The sequence below is a fragment of the Solenopsis invicta genome, chromosome 5 (genome assembly GCF_016802725.1).
Source record: "Solenopsis invicta isolate M01_SB chromosome 5, UNIL_Sinv_3.0, whole genome shotgun sequence".
NCBI lineage: Eukaryota > Metazoa > Arthropoda > Insecta > Hymenoptera > Formicidae > Solenopsis > Solenopsis invicta.
Genome location: NC_052668.1, coordinates 8,752,172 through 8,766,082, shown reverse-complemented (window position 1 = coordinate 8,766,082; position 13,911 = coordinate 8,752,172). Strand labels below are relative to the sequence as shown.

The window sequence follows — 13,911 nt, the reverse complement described above, 5'->3', positions numbered from 1 at the left end:
AAGTAAAGTTTTATTAATTGTACACTGCGTTTAATGTCTGTACACTTATTGTTTTAGATGCGCGCGTAGGAACGGGACTTCTCGTGTTGGGTCAGCGAAAGATTCATGGCAAGTTCACACGAGTAATATATTTATTGCACACACTGTTTATATATAAAAATAAATTGTCATTTACATTGTCTGATTTCGCGTGTACAATTTCCCGAATCACATCTAATTAATGTTCTTAACTATAACACGATTACGCGTTATGTTCGCGATGACGCAATATTGCGTTATTCGCACCGATGTGCGATGACATCGATGTGTCTCGCAACGTGGTTCGTGATCAACTAACTCTTAAAATGGCGATGCTTGGCGTCTCTTCTCTGGGCCCCTATTTTATTGCCATGTATCAATGCGCCAAGATGGCGTCGGTGCCACAACAGCGCGCGAACTGGCTGTTCGAATTTGTGGCTAGTTTGTACTTTATGCATATTTAATATTAAATAATAAAAAATAAGTAGGATTATTAAATCTTACGGTTGGTTATATTTTATATTGCACACTAAGTCTAACCTAGATTGTTAAAACTTGTTTATATGCACACGGTGTAAATTATACTACGTTATTTTAGTTTTATGTTTATAATAATGATAATAAAATATAGTAAAAGTATAATTAATCCGGGGATAAGGTATAATAACAAAATAGAAAATGCAATACAGTAAGAAAAATTAACAAAATGAAATCAACCTGACATAACCTATCGTTTGTGATATGTTGTGGTATGTCGCCCTGTATTTATCATGTAGTCCGCTCCCTTATCTATTTCCCGGGTTGTAAATCTACGCTGGAATCTTTATGTTTGCGGAGGCCGCCAAATCTTTGATCTCCGCAGTCGGACTTTCCGGCGCCTCGTTGTGGTCATCCACATTTTGGGTTGGAGATATATCCATTTGTTGTCCCTTGCTCGGCTCGCCGTCGTCCGCGGTGTTATCCGATGGAGTTTCCCTCGTTCCGGGGTCCATATTTAGCTCCTGGGGTACTTCTACGGAGGGCTCGTCCTGCCATGGGAGTCTCCGTAGTGCAACCACGGGATAATTTTCCCGCGGTTGCAATTTTCCCGCCAAATTGTCGTTTCGTTTTGGCGAAACGGCAATTTTTGATAATTGGTGGGGTTTTCTTTGGTTATAGAGTACCTTTGCGTGATGTTTTCTTGTTTGATGATTGTCGGCTTGGTTTTAACAAATTTGCCAGCCTCGTTTCTCTGTTTCGATTTAGCTATTTTTGACTTGACTTGAGATTTTATTATTTTGGTTCTCTTCTTGCAGCTATTTTGTTCTGTGTTATCCGCACTGTCCTCGCTTGATATGGCTGTGGTTTTGTCTTTCTTTTTTATTATTAAATGCTGCGTGTTATTAGAGTTGTCTATGAATGTTTCGTCTGACATTGTTGTGGGTTCGGATATGTCAGATTGCGTATCGTCTTCCTCTATGTTCTGATGTATCAATTGAACAATTCTGGTGGCTGTTTGTTTACTTATTTTGTAATTTATTACGCAATCCTTTGGATCGTCGTGCTTTTCTTTTCTAACATCCCTTATGTTTATTACGACGTTAACTTCGTAATATGGCTGTCCGTTTTTATCGTTGAATTGATCGACTAACCTTTGTTTGTCGTCATCTTCTTCGTAGTAGTCCTCTACGGTTTTATTGTATTCTTTCTCCCAATTTTCCTCTTCGGTTATGACGTCTTGGTCTACCTCTTCATCTTCGTGAGTTGGTGAGGTGTTTCCAACGAACGTCTCAAGAGCTTGAATTCTTTTACGTTTTTCGGTTATTATTTTTTTCCACCACTTCCTTCTTTTAACCTCCTCGTGGATTTCCTTCTCACGGTTGCATAGTTGCTTGTACCACATTTTTCCGTATGGTGGTTCCAAGTCCATGTTTTTAATCTTTTGGATTATTCTTTTGCTAATTGTACACTGTTTGCTCACGCGTGTAGTATCGCTTGGTCGTATCAGCTGATTACGATTGCGTTGGCGGGTAATGATGGGTGAGCGTGTTCTCCAACTTGTGGTATTTGGTCCTAGTGATTTTTTATGGCTGTTATCGCATGAAATAGTATAATCGTGCGACTTAACGTGTTGGTTCGCATTTTTAGCGAATATAATTGATTCTTTTGATGAATCGTTGTTGATCTGCGTAAGAGATTCAGTTTTAATTTGACTTGGTGTACTCGGTCTGTTCTTTCGTGGGCCGATTTGTGTTTTAGCTTTATCAATCAAGTTCTGCAATTGGTCTTGCAGGTTTTAAATGTTGTTGCTTATTGATTGTACTTGTTCCTGTATTGTTGTGGAACTTGGTTCGTTTCTCGTAAGAAATTTGTCTTGTGGTGCGTTTGCATGTACTTGGTTTATGTGTAATGCAATTTTCGCGTGGTTTTGTTCACCTTTCGCTATGTTTGTAACATTTAATGCGTCTACCTCACTTTTCTTTAGTGTGTAGGTCTCATTTAACACTGTTTCGTGTGTTTGCTTGTTTTTATCGATTAACCTTACTTTTTCTTTTTGTTTCAAGTTGGACGGGTCTTCCTCGGTGGGAATTGGTTCCATGGTCCTCTTCGCGGTTTCCATGTGATAATCTTCATCTTTTGTGGTGAGTATGTTGGTTTTTAATATGTTTTCGTTTTCTGACTTTATTGTTGGGTCAGTAACGTTAATTACTTTTAAGATTTGGACTTCTTCTTCGTCCTGGTGTAATAATTTGATGGTATTTGTGGGAATTGTTACCATCCTTTGCTTTTTTATATTTTTCATGGTCATCTCATTGTTTGTGGTATGTTTATCCACTTTTGTGTTTGATTTCAATGTTTCGACCTCTTCTCGTGGTCTCTTATTGTTTTTGTTGATATATATACCATTTATCGCAATTTTCCTACGAATTGGCGTTATAGTGCATTCCGGAAGTTTGAATTGTTCCGTGGGTTCTTCCTTGATGCTAATGGTGCACAGGCGATATTCACTTTCCAGTGTGGCATGTGTGGTTCCGCCCCTGGTGGAGTATCTTGTTGCCTTCATTCTGGCTTGAACACGGTCGTCCTGGTAGGTCTCCTCGTGTTGATTTGGCAAGTTTGTCATTAATTGTGTCAATTGTTGACTCTGTGTCGCTATACTGCGGTTCTGTGGTTGAATCGTCGTGATTCTATTTTCTTGACCATCTTGTGGCTCTTCGACAATGTAGTCGTCTTCTTCTTCTTGCCATTGCGGTATTTCATCTAAGAATAGTCCTCCTCTGGGATCGTATTCTGTGAAATGCTCTTCCTGGGAAGAATTTTCAGATTCGTCAGGGTATTGTCGGTTTTCCTGCGAATATTCTTCGATCGGCTCATGTTCGCTGATGATTTCGGAATCATCCAGTGTTTGGCTTGTGGTTGTATCCACAATTTCATTACCCTCTTCGAGGTATTGTTCCGCCTCTATGGGTATGTAATCTTGTTCGTACTCTGTGGTATCGGATGGTTCGTAGTCTGAATCTTGTTCGTCAGCTCTCTGGTCGGAGTAGTCTTCTTCCTCCTCTGGAATATGTTGTTCGTCATCCTCGTCGGGATCATATTCGTTGTCTTGATCCTCTGGTAGATATTCATCTGGATCGTATCCGTCTTCCTCTAATTGGTCGTTTTGTGGTAATTCTTCATCAAGACTCTCGTATCTCTCGCTGTAATTTTGTGACCCGTCTTCGGCATCTAGGTACTCGCTCGTTTGTGGTGAGTCCTGCTCGGGTTCATCTATTTGTTTGTCTAGGGTCTCCTGTCGTGGCTTCATGTGTGGCTCGCGATCAGGTCTTAACAGACGGGTGTTGTAAGCTCCCCTTACGTTTCCGTTGACGTCTCCAATCAGGTATGCATTTCGTCTCAACACATCGAGAACTTGGAAAGGCCCGTCGAATAGTAAATGGATTTTTGCGACTTTTCTTTTTCTCGCGTCTGAACGTGGCCTTGTTTTGATCCAAACTATGTCTCCTGGTTGATAGACGTTAGCAGTCTGAAATTTGTCTGCTTGTTTCTTCCTTTTTTGCGCGTTTCTCTCTAAGTTGACACGCGCCTCGACAATTTTTTGGTCTTGTGAGATTTCCTCATAAATACGTGGTAGAATTTCTCTTGGTAGCTCCAGATGATCGTCAACGCCAAAATGTAATTCGTTTGGTGTGAATCCAGTGCTGGAGTGTACTGTGGCATTGATAACGCGTTCCGCGCGTTGTACAATATTTGCCCATAAGGTGTGTTCGTGCGATGCATAGGTACGCATTATTCGTCCTAGCTCACGCATGACTCTACTGGGTTGGACTGACGGTTGTATGGCGTAGTCTTTTTTATTGCGCAGTTGTATTCTTCCGCAAATTGTTGCCATCTTCTGGACAAAAATTGTCCATCGTTGTCTGTGAGAATTTCTGCTGGCACTCCGATGTTTGGAAAATAGTCATTCTCCAATTTATCGATGATTGTGGCCAGCTTTTTATCCTTTAGTGGATATATCTTTACTAGTTTGGAGAATTTGTCCATAATCACGAGTACGTGCTCGTATTCTCCTCTCGATTGTGGCCATGGTCCGCATAGGTCCAATGATATGGCTTTGCCTGGTTTGTCCGGCAACTCGTAGTATTCCATTCCTACGATTGGTCGGGTGTAAAACTTGGTTGTGTGGCACACCTTGCACGATGCTACCACATCTCTGGCGTATTTTTCGAATTTTTTTCCGATAAAATACTTTTTCATGAATCCAATTAGTTTATCGGTACCAAAATGAGCTAGTAATTTGTGTGCTCGTTTCATCATCTTCCAGTTCTTTTCTTCCGGTAAGACGATTTTGTCAGAGTTTCCGTCCATGTGTCGAACGATGTTGTCTCTTTCTAGGAACATGTGTGGATCCGTTTGTGGTGCGCTTATCAAATCTGGGTGCGCTTGTTGTGCTTCCCGTATGATTTTTACCCAATCGTCGGTCCTGGTTCCATCTCTCGCGTTTTCGATTAAACCAATGTACTTGTCATCTTTCATGAGTATGCGCATTTCGTCTGCGCTTCTGGACAAAGTATCGGCGAATGAGTTATCTTTCCCTGGAATATGGATCACATCTAGGTCGAACTCCTGTAGAAAGCTGAACCATCTGGCAATCCTTGTGTTATTCTGCACGCATGTGCTCAAGAACTGCAGGGCTCGGTGTGTACTCGCACTTGTCTTCCTAGTAGGAGAGTGTGCCATTTCTTCAGGGCCCAAACTAGAGCTAAACATTCTAGTTCGGTGATTGTATAGTTAATTTCGGCTCCATGCAAGGCACGGCTTGCGTATGCAATGGTGAACTTCTCTCTGCCGTCCTCCTTATATTGGTAGAGTCGGGCTCCCAATCCAGTTCTTGCTGCGTCGACATATATGCCGAATTTGTAGCCTGGACGGGTTAAATAAAGATTTGGCGTTTCCTCGAAAGCTAATTTTATCTCCTCGAATGACTTTTGTTGCTCATCGTTCCATGTGAACTTCTTTCCTTTTCTTAGAAGCTCCTCCAATGGCTTCGTCATTCTGGCTAGGTTCTTGATAAATCTGTGGTCCCAGTTTACAAGACCAAGGAACACTTGAACGTCTTTCTTATTCTTGGGTCTTTGACAGTTTCGAATGGCCAGTTTCGTATCGGCGTTTATTTCCGCTTCGATTTCGTTGAAAGTGTGGCCTAGGAATTTGATCTCCCTCTGTATGAACTCGCACTTGTCCTTGATCAAACGAAAACCTACTTCCTTCAGCTTTCCAAGGACGTAATCGATATGTTTGATATGCTCTTCCAATGTTTTGGAGGCAATTAAAATGTCGTCAAGATAGACGATTAGAAAGTCGTTTGCATTTGGGCCTAAGGCTTTGCTCATAGTCCTGGTGAAAGATGCTCCGGCTGTTTTGATTCCGAATGGCATGCGTCGAAAGACGTACGTTTGGCCATTAAACATGAATCCGGTGTACTTCTGTGATTGCTCCTCTAACGGGATTTGCCAAAAGGCATTGCTGATGTCGAGTGAGGTGTAGTATCCGGTTTATCGCTTCTCGGCTCTCTGAGCTAAGATCAAAGTGTCCGGAGCTTGCTCCGACCCCGCCGCGGGTCGACTGGGCATTGCAGTGCCGTCCAGTTCGGCCCCGTGAGTGTGATTAAGCATACAAAACTTGGTCGCGCTCACTGGTAAAACCGCGGAGTCGCCTAACGTGCCCGGGCTGGCAGCGCAAACTCATTTTCTGTGTTCTGAGTCTCCGACACGCGGTCGCGTTCGGTGTTGTTTTTGACAGGTATAGGTTAGCCGCACGATCGCTGCGAGATCTCTGAGTTCGGCAATGCGGGCAGTCTAATACAGTACAGGCACTGCCATCTCTCGCCGCGCATCAGAGAGACCACTCGACTTAGCACGCGGCGAGCTTCTCTCGCCACGGGGCATATACCTCACTTAGAGGTATGGACTGCCATATTGCCGAGCCTTGAGGCGGACTCGATCGCTGCGAGATTTCTAAGTCCGGCAATACTGGCGGCCTAATACAGTACAGGCACTGCCATCTCTCGCCGCGCACTAGAGAGACCACTCGACTTAGCACGTGGCGAACTTCTCTCGCCACGGGGCATATACCTCACTTAGAGGTATGGACCGCCATATTGCCGAGCCTTAAGGCGGACTCGATCTTAAGCTCAGTTCACATATAACCGAGTGTGAGTGTCGCGTAAGCCGAGGAGCGATTTCGTACAAGTTACTAGTGCCGCGTTCCGAAAACCTAAAGGGGAGTTTGCCGGTGTGTTCTAATTTTGTCCAACTTCTTGTCCAATTCGGACCTTGACTATTCTCGTGCGGCAAACTCCCAACAGTCGCGAGTGCGAGTGTCCAGTGCGAGCGGAGGACCAACCGGGGGGCTGGAGGCGCCCATAGAGGACCTACGCCGGATCTGGCACACCGGTAAGTAAAGGGGGGTCCACACGGGGCGACCGATACTCGCTAAGGTAAGGCGGTATCCGGCGCGCTTCCGCAAGGGTGTGTGCGGGGATCCGCGGGCGCATGTATGTCCACGACTTTGCGCGTGTGCAGGCGCTTCTCCGGTGCCCCCGCTCCCCCTAGGGGTGTCCGCATCGCCGCGGGTGCCGTTTCGCCGCGCATTGCGCGTGTGCGGGCGCTCTTCCGGCGCCGTGGGCGCTGCGTTGCCGCGCGTCGCGCGTGCGCGGGCGCTCTCCGGTGCCGCGGGTGCTGTTTCGCCGCGCATTGCGCGTGTGCGGGCGCTCTTCCGGCGCCGTGGGCGCTGCGTTGCCGCGCGTCGCGCGTGCGCGGGCGCTCTTCCGGTGCCGCGGGCGCTGCTGCCGCGCGTGGTGCCTGCGCGGGCTCTCTTCCGGTTCTGCGGCGCCTCCTCGGCGTGTGGCGCGCTGCGGCCGCCTCCTTGGCGTGGTGTCGTCGCCATTAGGGGGTGTCCACTCTGCAAACTCGGGTGCGTGGACACCCTGCGTGGCTCGGTGAATTGTTTTTCGATATCCTTATTTCTTATTTGTATTCTTTTTTATCTATTTTACTCCAAGGGGTGACCGATTTGAAAACGTTGTGCGCGCGGTCACCCCAGGCAATTTTTAGATATTTCTGGAAAAAAGTGGGGGGACCGAACTAAAAACTCTTGCGCACTGGCCCCCCACGCATAGTAGATTCAATTTTAGCTCTCTTAAGCCAAAGCAGGGGGGGTCCGATTTAGGACCATAAGTCGCGGACCCCTCCTACCGAGCCACGGGACCCTCCACAGTAGTACACACACATTTTTCACAAATTTTTCGGTGTGCCGGACCCGATGGAGGTAACGCTAGAATACCCACTGCCCATCGAATGGGAAAACAAAACGCGCTGCCCCCGATGCTGGGAAGCAAGACTCGCGGGGGCAGCGATACCGTGTACAGGGGGCGCCTTCAGCGACGCGGCGCACCTTGCAAAACATCTCAAGGCAAAACACCCGGTGGATTATATCACTTATAAATGCTCACTATGTAACTTTAAGGGGGGGTCTAGATACCCCCTTAAGGATGTAAAAGCGCACTACACCAAAGTTCACAGCGCGAATAATTCTTCATCCTCCCGGGAGGGTGCGTCGCGACCGGGCACTCGCGGCAACAGTGACGTCGGTGAGCAGAGCGACTCGGGTGCGCGTTCTCGCGCTACCGGCGCAACCGCGCGACCGAGGGGGAGTAACCCACCCGCACAAGACCCGCGGCAACCGAGGTTGTCCTTCCGGTCCACCCCACCGCCAGGGCCATCGGGGGCCACGAGAAGAAGCGCAACACCGCCAACCGCTGCGGCAAGGTCCCCCTCATACGCGACGGTTACTGCGGGCGAATTACCATCCCGCCCACCAGCGCCGGTGGAGGCCCGCCGTCACTCCGCCGCACAAGCCATGCCCCACACAACAACAACAGCAGCAGCAGCATCAACATCAGCAGCAGCAGCCGCCGCAGCTGCAACATCAGCAGGGCCGCCGACGACCGCCACAGGCAAGCCTAGAGTGTTGTCGGTGCAGCTGGTGAGGCTGCCAATCAAGATCAAGGCCGCAAGGCCCGCGACGACGCGGGCCAAACCAACACCTCTCATACGGCCCGCGCCGACTGGAGCGACGCGGGCGAGTGTGAGTGCGGCCAATAGCCAGTCGGTCGCTACCAGATCGGCACGCGCTCCCTCCCACCCCCCGCAGCGAACGTCACCTGTCGCGGGGGCATCAACATCATCCTCCACCACCACCAGATGGAGCGGGGAGGGGGCACAGAGGTCGCCGCTCGACAGGCGGACCCCGCCTGCGCGTAATGCGGGCGGGCAATCCGTCGCCACGAGGACGCGACGGGCGACGAGCGTGCCGACCGAGAAGAGCGACAGCGCGGCAAGACTGGAGTGCGTCCCCCCGCACCCCCGCACAAGGGGTGCGGCCACGAGCATCGGCAAAGCAGGGGGGACGAAGGAGAAGCCGCCCGACAGCACTCCGCCGACCAACGTCCAAGGCGGGGTCGCAACGAGGACGAGGAGTCGGGCGAGCAGCACTCCAGTCGAGAAGAGCGCACTAGAGGCGCGACTGGCTGCCCTGGACAGACCACCGCCTGGGGCGAAAGGCAGCGCGGCGTCGCGGAGCGCGAGTGACACGGCACAGCAAGGAACATCGAGAGAGTCACCCGCGCGGTCCCCCAGTCTGCCGCAGACCACCCGCGGCAGCCCAACGGGGGGCCGATCCAACACCCATCCCGCGACGTCGCTCCCGGCAACACTGACGACCTGCACGGTGACAACTACAACGTGCGGGGGCCCAGTGATGTCCACTGGACTCCCCGCGGGAAAGGGCCGCAGTCCATCGCGGGCATCCCTCCTGCCTACCATCCTGGAGGCGTCACCGTGCGTGGCGGTCGTCCCAACAACACCCGGCGAGCAGAGGACCTCCCCGCAGACGGCGCCATCGTCGCCGGGGGTGGGGGTCCGGCGGCGGCGGGGCGCGGCCATCATCCTCTCATCCGACAGCGAGGGGGACGAGGGTGAACCGTGGAGGACACACCGAGGGAGAAGAGCGGGAAGAAGACACACTCCACCTGGTCTCCCCCCAAACTCGCGGTCCCCTCCGGTCGCGCACGCGAGACCGACGCCCGAAACCGCGAAAACAGCGTCGGCGAACTCCCGCGCTAACGCGAGCCCGCGTGGGAGTTCTAGCGATATCAATAACAATAGTTTTGAAGATACGGTCCACTCCAGCCAATCCGTCCGACCACCGCCGTCGACGGAGGCGGCAAGTCGTTGCGGGACATCGCTGGAGGACCGTGTAGGAGGAGACAGCGGGAATGGTGCTGCGCGGGTAAGTGCCGAACACCCGTGTGCTCCCGTATGTGCCCGCGGTGTGATGGGTCGGCGGGCGCAACCGTTACCCATCGTGCCACCCCGTGAGGAAGGCGGAGCACCTCCGAACCTTGTCGGTCGTCACGGGGGCCGGGAGCGGCACCACGGTCGGCGGCGCGTCGACGCACCGGTCGCTCAGCCGTCTCGGGGCTACCCCGTGCCTGTTGCTGTCGTCAGGCAGCGCAGGCGCGAGTTGGTGGCCGACCGAGACGCGCTGGTCGAACGGGCGGCGAACGTCGCTACGATTGCTGACCTGGAGGCGTACGCGGCTTCGGTCGCTGCGTGGTTCGGGGAGGACGCAACGGAAGGGGCCGGCGGTGCCGCGCCCGGCGTCCAGGGCCGGCCAAATCGGCGGCGGAACGCCGGGGCGCGTCGGGGGGCGAGGGGAGGTGTGCCTCCGGGGGGAGAGGGTGACAGTCGTGCGGGGCAAGCTTCACTTGACCCCGCGACGTCACAGGAGGAGCACGGGGGCTGGGTGCGCGAGGCCAAGCGCTTACAGGCGCTGTACAGGACAAACCGTCGCAAGGCAGTGCGAGAGATCCTCCAGGGGCCTGCTGACCTCTGCCAGGTGCCCAGGCAGCAGGTTCAGGAATATTTCGAGCGCTTGTACCGCGGCGGGGAGGATCTGGCCGGCGGCGGCGTGCAGGCTGAACCCACTGACCCCTCGGACGTAGCGGGGGAGTTCGAATACCTTGCGGATCCCTTCACGGAGAGAGTGGTGGATCGCCGGCTCCGGCGTATGAATAATTCAGCGCCCGGACCCGACGGTATCGCCTACAAGGACCTTCGTGCCAGGGACCCGGGGGCGCGGCTCCTCACCGCAGTATTCAATGCGTGTCTGCGTCTCGAGGCGGTCCCCGCGTCGTGGAAGACCTCCAGCACTCTTCTTATCCATAAGAAGGACGACCCAAACGTGTTGGAGAACTGGCGCCCTCTCGCCTTGGGGGACACTGTCCCTAAGCTCTTCGCCGCGCTTTTGGCTGACCGCCTAACCGACTGGTCGGTCGACCACGGCCGTCTCAGTCCCGCTCAAAAGGGCTTCCTGAGGGACGAGGGATGTTACGAACACAATTTCGTCCTCCAGGAGATCCTGACTGACGCGCGGAGGACTCGGAGGCAGGCGGTCGTCGCGTGGCTGGACCTATCCAATGCGTTTGGATCGGTCCCGCACGCGGTGATCCGCCGTGCTCTAGCTGGAGCGGCGGTGCCACGGAGACTCATAGCGATATGGGAATCCATGTACGATGGCTGCACGACGCGTGTGCGCACCGCCGACGGTTACACGGCGCCCATTCCCATTCGCTCGGGGGTCAAACAGGGTTGTCCGCTAAGCCCAATCGTCTTTAACATCGCGATTAACTCGTTGGTGCATGCCGCCACCGAGGTAAATGTCGGATACGCCCTTCATGGGCAATCGTTTTCCGCGCTGGCTTACGCGGACGACATTGCACTCCTGTCATCGACGCCTGAGGGAATGGGAGAACTGCTTCGTGCAGTGGAGAGGGAGGCAGCGTCGGTGGGGCTGCGGTTCAACCCTGCAAAATGCGCCACCCTGCACATCGGTGCGGGCAATGGCGGCAGGGTCCTGCCGACGTCATTCCGTCTCCAGGGCCAACCGATTCGTCCCCTTGCGGACGGCGAGCCTTATACATACCTCGGCATTCCAACGGGATTCTCCGTTGATCAGACGCCCTACGCCGCCGTCACGGACATCGTCTCGGACCTCTGCGCGGTCGATCAATCCCTCCTTGCCCCTTGGCAAAAGTTTGACTTAATGGCTACCTTCATCCTGCCGCGTCTTGATTTCTTATTACGGGGGGCCAGGGTTCAGAAGAGTCCCCTCGCGGCCGCTGACAGGGTGTTACGCCGTTATGCCAAGTCCTGGCTGAACCTCCCTCAGCGCGCGAGTGCGGAGGGGGTCTACATGCCTCCCCGCTGGGGTGGGTGTGGCCTCCTTCCGCTCTCTGATCTCGCCGACGTGCTGTCCGTCGCTCACGTCTTCCGTATGCTTGCGGCCGGCGACGCGGCGGTCAGGACGCTGGCGTGGCGGTCGCTGAGGGGAGTGGTCCAGCGTAGGATAGGCTACGCCCCTGCTGGCGACGATGTCGCCAGCTTCCTCTCCGGCTCGCTGGAGGGACGGCTGAGGGGTGGAGGGGAGGCTTCCCTCTGGTCCAGGGCGAGAAACGCCGCGCAGCGTCAGTCCGAGAGGTTGTCCCTGCGGTGGCGGTGGGTTCCTGAGACGGAGGAGATGATCCTGGAGTGCCGGGGTCCCAGAGGCGCCACGGTGAAGATTCCGCCTGGTGCGCGCGCCCAGGTAGTGGGTCGGTTGCGCTCAGCTGTAGCGGAATATTACGCGAGTACCTTACTCGCGAAGCGTGACCAGGGTAAGGTCTTCGAGGTGTCGTCGCGGTGCCGAGTGAGCAATCACTTTATCCGTGGCGGCAGCTTTACCCGCTTCGCCGATTGGCGTTTCATCGACAAGGCACGGCTGGACGTGCTCCCTCTTAACGGCGCGCGCCGTTGGGGGGATGGTGACAAGCGCTGTCGTCGTTGCGGTGAGGTATCGGAGACATTACCCCACGTGCTCTGCCACTGCGGCGTCCACTCTGCCGCAATACAGCTGAGGCACAATGCCGTCTTGCACCGCCTCTGGAAGGCTTGTCGTATGCCGGGGGAAAAGCGGGTAAACCAGCGGATCGAGGGGATCGACGGGGAACTTGGCGAGCTACGACCTGATCTCGTGATCAGGCACGAGCCCTCCAAGAGTGTCGTCATCTGCGACGTGACGGTGCCCTTTGAGAATCGTTGGGAGGCTTTCGAGGACGCTAGGGCGAGGAAAATAGCCAAGTACTCGCCACTAGCTGAGGAGCTCCAGCGCAGGGGGTACCGTGTGGTCGTGACGGCCTTCGTCGTCGGTGCCCTCGGGTCGTGGGATCCGAGAAACGAAGCGGTGCTGAGACTGCTGCGGATTGGCACCCCTTACGCGTCACTGATGCGCCGTCTGATGGTCTCGGATACCATCCGCTGGTCCAGGGACATATACGTGGAGCACGTGTCTGGCACTCGCCAGTACCAGGCTCCTCCTCGCCACGCCGGCGGTGGATTTGCGACGCCGCCTCGGGCCATTCGCCGACGCTGGCTCGCCGACGAAGCAGAGCGGCACGACGCGATTACGTGTGTGAATGTCGCGTAACTTATTTCGAGCCTTTGTCTTGGCCCCTCCTTTTTATTCCGTTTGTGGGGCCCTATATGTCCGAGTATGTATGTCGCGAATAAATCTTGTACTTTAGCGTGTGTGAGTGACCGCGTTATACACTCTTAATTTTTAACCATTGTAAAAACTGCCGCGCGCGTCCCCCTGGGAATCTTTAACTTCTGACGACGCCTCTGTGATATCCCAGGGGGCGCCACAAGTGTGATAACGTATCCCCCCAGCGCGCGAGCTGGGGAGATGAACGTGATATTCTGCCTTTGTTGCGACGGGCCGGAACGCGTACCCCGGCCCAAACTAGTCGTAGTGCCCACTGGCAGGGGGGGCGATTGTCCACTGCCCACTCTATATTTTGGTTTCTGCGCGCGGCCTAGCCGCTTTGACTGTATTGACCCCAGGGGGTACTGTCCCCTGGGGAAAAGCTTTTTGATTAATAAAGCGTGCTTAATCTGTTCTTATCAGCATAATATCTGATACAGTCCCCATAGGGGACTCAGAATATTAAACTGATTTTTGGAGCCGGGTGGGTGTCCGGAGCTTGCTCCGACCCCGCCGCGGGTCGACTGGGCATTGCAGTGCCGTCCAGTTCCGTCCAGTGAGTGTGATTAAGCATAAAAAACTTGGTCGCGCTCACTGGTAAAACCGCGGAGTCGCCTAACGTGCCCGGGCTGGCAGCGCAAACTCATTTTCTGTGTTCTGAGTCTCCGACACGCAGTCGCGTTCGGTGTTGTTTTTGACAGGTATAGATTAGCCGCACGATCGCTGCGAGATCTCTGAGTTCGGCAATACGGGCGGTCTAATACTGTACAG

General features: G+C 53.4%; 1 pseudogene; it reads left to right on the top strand.

The window, feature by feature from the left end:
* Window positions 1–13,519: 13,519 nt before the first annotated feature.
* LOC113003966 lies at window positions 13,520–13,702 on the top strand (annotated as a pseudogene).
* The last annotated feature ends 209 nt before the right edge of the window (window positions 13,703–13,911 follow it).